The sequence below is a fragment of the Salarias fasciatus genome, chromosome 12 (genome assembly GCF_902148845.1).
Source record: "Salarias fasciatus chromosome 12, fSalaFa1.1, whole genome shotgun sequence".
Lineage (NCBI taxonomy): Eukaryota > Metazoa > Chordata > Actinopteri > Blenniiformes > Blenniidae > Salarias > Salarias fasciatus.
Window position 1 is genome coordinate 15,767,479 of NC_043756.1, and position 9,574 is coordinate 15,777,052.

Sequence of the window (9,574 nt, forward strand, 5' to 3'; positions counted from 1 at the left end):
GGAAAATCCCTGATAAATGTGTGCAGACAAACAGAAGCTGTGGTACATTAATTGTGGCCAATAAGAGAGAGGCATGTCACCCATCATAAATCACACGCAAAAGCAGCAGTTCACGTTAGCCAGATTAACTTAATGTATACACAAACACACTCAGAGGTTACAGTATCTAAGATGTATTTTGTTAAAATGTAATAAATTGGATCAAACCTTTGGCATTGGTGGCACTTTTACATCGTGCATGAACATCAAGCATTATTAACACTTCAGTCTGGGTAAAAGACTGATAGAGGAAGAAGCTTTAATACAATTATTTGCTCTGAGTTTATTTCATAAAGAGAAACATTTTAGTCATCTGATCTGCTTTTGTCTCCATCAAAGTAATGGTAAAAAAGCATGCTCTCAAAAATATGAAAACAGGTTGACTTGGGAGGTTAAACTGCTGTGTGAGTAAGATTTATGTACTCTATTAATGATGCTATAATGGGTAAGCAGTGTTTTATTACTAATTGAGGTCTACTTGGGGCAGCTACTCATGATTCATTATCCGCCTCACTATCCTCCCGGTGTGTGTTCTGTATTCAGAGCTGGAGCCTCTCCCAGCCAGCGCCATTCAGGGAAACGCCAGGCACGCCCTGGACAGGTCACCCGTCCTTCAGACGGCCGACATAAAAGACACACCGTCACCCACACACACATTTCTTCCCCTGTTTTTCAAGCGTTTCCTACTCCTCGTGTGTCATGATTTCTTTAGGCACGTTAGTGTTATTAGCAGTATTAGTAGTAGTAAGGTGCGGGGTGATCCATGGGGTGAAACATTAACAGGTTTTGGATACTCTGTGCGGAGTTTTCATGTTGCCTTTGTGTATACATGGGATATTTCTAGGTGCTTCAGCTTTACCTAAAGTCCAAAGACATGGTGATTTGGTTAATAGGTGACTACATGTATGTGTCTGTGTTCTCTTTGGTTGACTCCAGGGCGTCCTTTGGGATCCTTTTGCACAAATTTCAAGTTTTCACATTTTTAATTATGCACGGTGTCTAACTCTTTACTCCTTTTTATGAGCTGGATTTTATTTCTCCTCACATTCTGAGAAGATCCTGTTATTTTAAAAAGCAGAACCAGTGAACCATTAAGAAAATGAGTGCGGCTCCTCTGAATATGAGATGCTGTCCATGGTTTTTACTCTTTCTTTAAAATTAGTCCAGAATTTTTGTGTTTGCCAAGACTTTGGTATATAACCTCTTCCAGGGAAACATTTAAATGTTTAGATTTTGTTGCACAGAGACAACAGGAGTGTTTTTGTTTGCCATTACTTCTGAGAAATAACGCCGCCTGTCTCGCCTTCAACAATGTATATCTGAGTGTTTTCTCGGAAAAGCCGCTGCTGAGCGACTATTTTATGACTAAATGTGTGTTTAGCTGCATGTGCCCTTCATCCCATGTGCTTTGACTCCTGCTGGGAGGCCTCAGAGACACACAAGCTCACGCAAGTGTGCACTGAAACACATCAACGGGTGTGTGTTCGCTGACCAATGCTCACGCGCTCTATTGGTCGGACACACACACACACACACACACGCACATGTGCGCGCCCTCGCTGCAGGCGGGTGGTCTGACTGGGACAGAGATGGACACATGCTGGGATCAGAGCAGCAGCCTGTGATTCACGTCTCTCTCTCTCTTTCTTTCTGTCTTCCTTTCAATCTCTTGCTTCCTTCTCTCCCTTATCGCCCCACTCCTCACCTCACCCAGCTCCCTATACACCCCCAGCTCTGTTTACCCCCCCATGCTGCCAAAAATCTGAAATGTATTCTGCAAGCAGACTTATCTTCAAACTGTTCCACAACCTATGGAGGAAATTAGATGCTTATGATCGAAATGTAGTGATTTTTTATGCTTTTTTTTTTTTTTCTCTGAGAATCGTGTGTTTTTTTTTCTGATTCGATCCTTCACCATTCTTCCCCTCCTCTCTTGTCTTTTCCTCGTGCAACTAGCTGGGTACCAAACTCCTCATTACTCCAATTTAGAGAGAACGATGCTCCCCTAATGGACTCAGGAGCCCAAGAAATATCAACTCAATGGTGTTTAATTCTTTAATTCTATTCAGGCTTTACATCCGCACTGACCCTCCACTGGCTCTTCTGTCCATCTTTCCATCAATTTGGATCCCATTTACTGTCGCTCCATAAACAGCGACTAAAAGATGGCTCTAGCCCTTTTTTTTTTTTTTTTTTTAAGGTGGAGGTGGGGAAAGATGTGAGTTTTAAAAGCATATCAAAGCATCCCATCCAGCCCCTCTATTTCCTGCTCCCCCGTTGTTCCAGGCATCCAACAAGTGTTTACATGTTGCTGCTGCTGTTCATGCTCCACTGAATGTGTACTTATTTAACCCTGTCGTTTGCCGAAATAGACAAATCTCCATGGAGACCAAAGCAGCAGAAAGCAGGTGGAGGGCCCTTGAGGGTGCATTAGGACCTTCTTGCAACGAGGGGATGCATCCTTACTGTAAGCTAAACTGTGCATCAGGTCGGTTTGAGGGGCCGAGAGAGGGTTCATTGTCTTATCCTGGGTTTTTGTTGTTGTTGTTGTTGTTTTTTTGTTGTTTTTTTTACCCGTCGCCCGTGGTGCATCTACATACACACTTAGATCAATTTCAGTGACACTGAAGTGAAATACAAAAGCAGTGGTCGAATGAACTCTTGTGATCTGAAGAGATACTTTGAAAGTTGAGTTGATTGTAATTTTGATGGCAAATCAGAATGGAAAGTTGGGCTTTCACATAAAAATAGCATCTAAATAGACCCATATGTAGAAACTGGTTCAGTCAAATAAAATAAAGATTATCAGAAAAAATATCAGACTCTTTCTTTCTCGTTCTCTCTCTGTAATTTCAAACAAATCTGAGGTGTTGTATTTAATCGGGATATGTAATTTTTATAAAACTTCAAACATTTTTATGATAAAAACTAGGCTAACATAAAATACCTAGAAAAACGGATAAAATACAAATAAAGAAAATTAATTCTGCATGTTGACATAAGCAAAATTGCAAATGTTAAGGAATTTTAAAAAATCAAGAAACTAATTGATAAAAACTATCATACAAGTAATTAAAGTTGATAGGGGGGTTGTATATTAAAACTGAATGTAGTCAATATTGTTTTATATAATTATATAATTCAAAAACAGCAGGTTTCCATCATCTTGCAGGCTGTCTGACGTTACCTGTGACAAAGATTGTGAATTTAAATAAACAGAATGCACCATTTCCCTTTCTGCAACAATGGAAAGAATGTATTTACATTAAGCATTCTGAGGGTTTTCAACACTCATACTGAGTTTTTTTTTTTTTTTTTTGAGGAAGAAGAATAAGAAAAAGTAAAAAAAAAAATAAAAAAATACAAACATTAAACCCTTTAGTAAGTGACATAATTTTTGTTATAAGAACAACAGAAGATCAGAAAGGATCACCAATTTACGCAAAAGACATCCTGATATACTAACACCCCTCAACCCATCCATCTTATTTACCAATTCAGGGTCACAGAGCTGAGCGCAGCTCACTCTGTGTGAAGGAGTGACCGAGATTCAGCAACTAAATTTACTTATGCCCAAAATGCTAACACTGTCACACACATGGAAATAGTGAATCGCCTCCTGATAGAACAGCACTGTGACCCAAAGTTGGTTGCTGCTTGAATCCTGCCGATTGACAAACTTTGAGGATGTTTTCCTTCCACAGTGCAGTTGTTAGGTTGCATGATTACTCTAAATAGACAGTAGATGTACGTGTGTGTGCCTGTGTATTGTTCTCTGAGCTGAATCCACTGGCAGTATTTATTATGATAGAACCAAAAAGTTTTAATCTGAATGTGTTCCAGGTGATTAAGCTTGCATATGTTGTGGCCTGATAGTTGCAATTCACTGTCATCAAGCGCATCAATTAGATTAGTCTGATGTGATTGGAATTGTATCGCCAAAATAAAGCTGATCTGATCTGAAGTCTACAAATTCAGCCGTCTATCCATGTTGCCATGGCAGCAATCAGTGTGACCTCTTGACCGGTCGCGCCGAATGAGAGAAAAATAATTGGCTTAGTATACGTGGTTTTCTAACAGTGATGCCGTATTGTTGTTGAGGCAGGTGAAGGGAAAACAGTTTTTTAGGGTGCAGCAACCTGTTGAAATTGGCTTGATTAATAACTTTCCTTTGTCTTAACAAACTACCCTGAGTGTTTAACAGAATGAGGCGCTGATCTGAGACATGAAAAGGGAGAAATGAAGGCTCGGTCTCATTTTGAGATATGATTTTATTTTGTCTGGTCAATAGGAACATCGGACTGCTGAAAAGTTCTACTAATGTATTAGTGATGTTGATGCATGACCCTGATTAGAGGCTGAAATCACATTTCTGCAGTATTTTTTTTTAATTTTTCCTTTAAAATTCAAAATGAAAACAAAAATATCTGAGTCATTAGAACACTTTGCTTCTGAGGCACAGGTGAACATTGTGACCACATGGATGAAAGTGCAAAAACATGAGTAGATGAAGGTGGAATAAAAAGTATGTTGACCCGTCACTGCCGTCCGTCACTTTCTCCTTTGAATTCTCGTGTTGTCAAGCTTCCTCCTCTTTGCCACGAACCCTCATCTTCTTCTCATCTCCTCTCTTGTCTGCAAACACCTCTCCCTCTGCCTCTTCTCAAACATGTCCGCTCTCACTGTCCATCCTTATTAAAGCTCCTTAAAATACAACCCCCTCCTCCCCCCCAGCCCACCACCCCCCCCTTCAACACTCATCAAATTGGATTTCATAGTGAGAGCCATCTCAGTTTTCTTCAGTAACAGATGATTGAATTGAGCAGCTTGAAAGCAGAAGGTTTTAACATGAGATTGAGAACAGTGTGAGGATGGGGGTGGTAATTGTAAGGGGCCACGGGAACATGAAAAGGACTGCAAATTAGTATTGAGACTACAAAGATGCACCTGTTCAGAATGGCGGATTTAAAGTTTACACGCCCCAAAAGCTTTTGGCACGTTTGTTCAGACTTCTGCAAAAACTGGGAAAAGAAAAAAAAAAAAACACTAAAAGATTTCCTTCTGATGACCAAGCAGTAACAATTAACCACACAAATATTTACTTACTTCCCTCTCGTTTGTGTTGTTGGTTTAAAAGAAATGCAAGAAGAAAAGATGTAAATGATGCTAAGATTGAATAAATTAGCCATTAAATGAAAGATTTAAATTTGGGTGAAAACTGTATGAAACACAATTAGGCAGGTTTGGCGTCAATAGGAAAACAAACCTGATTGCGGGGCAAGACATTTGCAAGAGTGTGATAATGCATTCTAATGGATGAGCAACAGTTTCCAGCCAGCTGGACCATTTCTGCTCAAGTCCATTAATAAGACTTGATAATGTCCCCACTGACAGCCGAGACTTGTTTCTCATGTGTGTGAATGCGCATACATGAATTTCTTATTTTGATTGTTTGTATAATCTTGTCTCCGATGGCACCACATCCTCTTTTTTTTATTATTCCTTGCAAAGACTTATTCAGCTTTGCAGCTGTCAACTAGTGCGTTTGATAAAATCTTTATCATGCTCAGATTTTAAAATAAAAACTTGCACATTGGTTAATTTAAGGGAACATTGGTGGATGGGATCATTCTGATCAGATTTCTTTATTTTTTGGTACCCTGGATTCACTTGGCAACATACTAATATTCAAAACAAAGTGCACTACATTATGGAATGTAGTTTCTTTTTTCATAACACACAAAATATCAGGCATTTTCTTCTTTCCTGTAACATTCGAGCATTAACTCCTATGTTCTTGGTAGTTTCCAGTTCGTGACCTTTCATTTCATATCCTGCCTCATGAATTAAAGCCTTTACCTGGACGCCCGTAAACACAAACACCCGCACAAACGCAGGTGTGTGCACTCATAAATTCCCCCATCCTAAGAATATGGCCAGATCAACTGCAATCTCCTTTATGCATAAATCCTGGGAAAATGTTGAGGCGGTGTGCAACCACCCCCCCCCCCCCGACCAGCTGACTGACAACTGATTGACTGACTCACTCTTCAGAGTGCCACTCGGTTCAAAGAGCCGTGCTGTTCCGAACAGAACATATGCCTGATGCGCTGCCTGTCATTCGCCATCCGCTGTAGTCTTTTTCCAGGCCGTGTATTTTCTTGATATTAACCAGGGATACAGAATATGGCTTCGCGATGTTCGAGGGGTGTAAGGGCACAGCAAAAGCACTCTGCACAGTTTTTCAAATTACCTTCCTAATGGCCAGCTTGTCAGGCTGACTCGTCTCTGTGGAGAAAGAAAGGACAAGTGGGGGGAGCGAACAATTCTCTTTCTTGTCACAGCAAAATCATTCATTCATCTCTTTGTATGGTACATTTGCTTTCTTTTCTCTTAAGACCTGCTTCTCAAGTACATCCTGCTCATATTCAAATGGTAGTAATGACTTGGTCGTATGAGAACAGGAGGCAGAGAGAGAGGCCTTTGTGGGTCTGTCAATCGTTCGTCTGCACTCTTTTAAGACTTAGCTCCTTTAATAGGTTTTTCCATTAAGTCTAGTTAACCATCATTCACCTGTGTCAGCATCGAGAGGTCAAAGACCCCATTATTGTTTCTCACTAATCGCAAGATTACAGCTTTACGATGGTAATGATTTTTTTTTTCACATATCTACGCATATTGGAGACATTTTGCAGAAAAATGTTTATCTTTTCTCATTAACAGAAAAAAACTTTTATCACTTGCAAATGTGAATCATTATCAATGATTAACACACTTGCTCCTTATTGACAAGGTCCTTCGTACAAGGTCATGTTGGGATTGGGCGTGAAATTTGCATGTTCTCCCTGTGTATATTCAGGGGGGGTTTTTTTATCTCCACAGTCCAAAAACATGCATTAGAGACTAATTGGTGACTCTAAATTACCTCTAAAAGTGTGAATGTGAGTGTGTAATTGTCTGCCGCTCTGTATTTGTACTGTGATGAACTGGTGACCCCACTTTCATCCATCATCAGCTGGAAGCGGTTCCAATGCCCCACGACCTTAAACTGCATGAGGCGGGATGGAAGACGATGGAATTATTGCCATTCATTGTTTCACTTAATGTATAGAAACAGGTGAAGAGGCAGCGGTGGCCGAGATGAAAGCAAACTGCTTCAAATTGTACAGCTGTGGCTCCTGGGGCAGACCCTTGACTCAAGACTTTAACCAATCATGTATGAAGCTAAGATATTAAGTTTTACACACTTAAATACTCCCAAAAAGAAAAGGAAAAAAAAAAAACTACTTGTGAGATTCAACTCATTCCGTGCACAAAATCTCTGACACAACCACAATAAAAATAATAAATATGTCTAATTAGCACGAATCATCAATCCATCAATGTCCATGAAGTTTGTGGACTATGAAAAGCATGTGAAAAATAAATTCCTCATAAATTCATTCCCAATTGTTTTTATTTTGGGAAAGTTCAGGCATGGAGGCCATCAAGGGCGGCTCAGACCACAGCTGCCTGAACACTTTAGATGTCTCTGGATGTGACTTAAGTGGATATTTTCAAACATATATGACATGTTTCAAAAGGAAAGAAAATGTTTTTTTCATGCAGATATTAATTAAAATGTCATTTGTGTTGGATATTCATTTAGACAGACTGATAAACTACTCTAATATTACCAATAATTACAATATTCTGGAAAACTATTCAATGGCACATCTGTAAAGTTATGCATGTTTTTGAAGTAGCTCACTTAGATGACACGTTACATTTGAAACACACGAGTAGAATGAATGTATTAACAGTATATAAAAACCTTCACATCATCAGAACCTTATTAGTAAAGCTAAAAAAGCTAAAACCACATGAAACTTTCATATGGGCACAAAAAGACTTTTTCTTTAGTCCTTTTCAAACCACAATAATCATCTCCTCCAACCATACAGATGAGGCAAAACAAAGTAGAAAGGTACTTTATTGTTTCCTAAGTCCAATTTCCTCATGATTTTCTCTTCCTTTAATGATTCACATCCTCAAGCCACAGCAGGCATGCATGCAGACGTACACGGGGGGAGAGAGAGAGAGAGAGACATAAAGAGATATGTTTTTGCCATGACGAAAAACCATTTGCTCATTTTTGATGGAGGCCTAAAAAAGAGGTTGAGTTGTCTAAGTGGATTTTTCATTACTGGATGTAATAGGGCAAAGAAAATTACAGCTGCTACAGCAGGAGGGGCATTAGGATTGCTCATGTACTTTTACATGGATATTTGTAATGACCAAAGAGGTTCGCTGCAGCTGTATATGAACATTAGAAAAATTAGTGCAATGCACTGTGCGCCGTGCATGCTCCGTCCGCTCCCCTCAGTCTGCCATACTCGCCCGCTATCAGCAATTTGGAAAGGTAAATCCATACTCACGGGGGGATTGAAAAGCATATTTTATGTCCCGTTACCGCTCCAGACTGAGACAAAAGTGGAGATCTAACGTAATCAAGGAAATAATATTGAAAATGGGTAACTATTAGGACGATAGAGCACTCTCGACATGCTGCCTCTGAAATGTGTCATTTATAATGTGGCGCTGCATGACAAACTTTTAAAGATAAGAAAATTGTTCTTTCCTCATAAGTTACTGCCGTGTCTTCCGATGAAACTCAGGACTGGTAGTGCCGCTGCTTTGCAGCAGCAGAGAAAAAATAATATTCCCTCCTGTAAATGTTTGCTTTGTCCTCCTAATGACTGAGCTGACCATGTGTGTCCCAGTTTACTGGCTGCAAATCAAACTTTCCAATCATGACAAGAGAAGGACAAGTAGGTTACTCTCTATACCTGCAATGTGTATGAAATACTCAGGTTTTCTTTCCCAGTTTCAAAGGTTTGCAAGGTTGAGTGAGCGTCATAAGAACATTTAAAGCAACAAAATGCAGTTCACTGATAAAGATAATCGTTTGCTTGTATTTGCTGAACCGCAAGATAAATAAAGAGAATTTAAAAAAATATAGGAATGATTAAAATTGGTCAAATGACAGATTGTCATTAAATCTGCTGGCTGGGAATGTGTGGAGCGAGGCCCAGTGTAGTAGTTACCAGCTGGGTCACACCAACCAGGCCATCTGACATCAACCCTGATTGGTTTATGAAGATCTGTCGATGCATCGGCGCCATCACCATGGCTTCGGTTCGCTGGAATCGCTCAGAACGCCGCCATACGACCTTCAGACGGGTTCAAACCTGAAAGGAGCTCATTCAGAGTTCATCCAGTCTGAGTGTTTGCTACGAGGAATGGGTGTAAAGGGAAAACAGAGGCGCATGCACCGATTCACTTTTATTCATGTCCTGTCTGTACAATTTGAAAGTAATCAAATGTGTTCTTTTCAACATGCCAACACAAGCGCAGATTAACAGAAATTTGAAAGAAAAAGTGTTGCACGGTTAGAAAATGGAAATGAAAATGTGGAATTCTTTAATTAATCAGAAACTTTGCCCTTGGTATTACTAAATAAATTTGAATTAGCTCTGTTAGAACAACCATGGTT